The sequence below is a fragment of the Rhincodon typus genome, unplaced genomic scaffold (genome assembly GCF_021869965.1).
Source record: "Rhincodon typus isolate 14 unplaced genomic scaffold, sRhiTyp1.1 hic_rhity00000197, whole genome shotgun sequence".
Classification (NCBI taxonomy): Eukaryota; Metazoa; Chordata; class Chondrichthyes; order Orectolobiformes; family Rhincodontidae; genus Rhincodon; species Rhincodon typus.
The window spans coordinates 14,888-15,855 of record NW_025965835.1 but is presented as its reverse complement, the minus strand read 5'-3'; the positions used below and the strand labels follow the sequence as shown (position 1 = coordinate 15,855).

Below are 968 nucleotides of genomic sequence, written 5' to 3'. Positions count from 1 at the left end.
GTGTGGAAGCCTGTACACCAGTGAGAGTCAGTGTGTGTGGGACTGTACACCAGTGAGAGTCAGTGTGTGTGTGAGCTGTACCCCATTGAGAGTCAGTGTGTGTGGAAGCCTGTACACCAGTGAGAGTCAGTGTGTGTGGGACTGTACACCAGTGAGACACAGTGTGTGTGATCTGTACCCCAGTGAGAGTCAGTGTGTGTGGAAGCCTGTACCCCAGTGAGAGTCATTGTGTGTGGAAGCCTGTACACCAGTGAGAGTCAGTGTGTGTGAGACTGTACCCCAGTGAGAGTCAGTGTGTGTGGGACCGTACCTCAGTGAAGGTCAGTGTGTGTAGGACCGTACCCCAGTGAGAGTCATTGTGTGTGAGACTGTACCCCAGTGAGAGTCAGTGTGTGTGGGACTGTACCCCAGTGAGAGTCAGTGTGTGGGGGACTGTATCCCAGTGAGGGTCAGTGTGTGTCGGACTGTACCCCAGTGAGGGTCAGTGTGTGTCGGCTGTACCCCAGTGAGAGTCAGTGTGTGTCTGACTTTACCCCAGTGAAGGTCAGTGTGTGTAGGACTGTACCCCAGTGAGAGTCAGTGTGTCTGCGACTGTACCCCAGTGAGAGTCAGTGTATGTGTGAGCTGTACCCCGGTGAGAGTCAGTGTGTGTGTGAGCTGTACCCCGGTGAGAGTCAGTGTGTGTGGAAGCCTGTACACCAGTGAGAGTCAGTGTGTGTGGAAGCCTGTACACCAGTGAGAGTCAGTGTGTGTGGGACTGTACCCCAGTGAGAGTCAGTGTGTGTGGGACCGTACCCCAGTGAATGTCAGTGCGTGTGGGAGCTGTACCCCAGTGAGAGTCATTGTGTGTGAGACTGTACCCCAGTGAGAGTCGTTGTGTGTGAGACTGTACCCCAGTGACAGTCAGCGTGTGTGAGACTGTACCCCAGTGAGAGTCAGTGTGTGTGGGACTGTATCCCAGTGAGGGT

At 54.5% G+C, this 968-nt stretch overlaps 1 protein-coding gene across 1 annotated transcript in view; it reads left to right on the top strand.

Moving 5' to 3' along the window:
- Positions 1-968, top strand: part of LOC109926072 (collagen alpha-1(V) chain-like) — a gene marked incomplete at its 5' end in the record, with an annotated part of 102,582 nt that overhangs the window by 87,624 nt on the left and 13,990 nt on the right. The window lies entirely within an intron of this gene.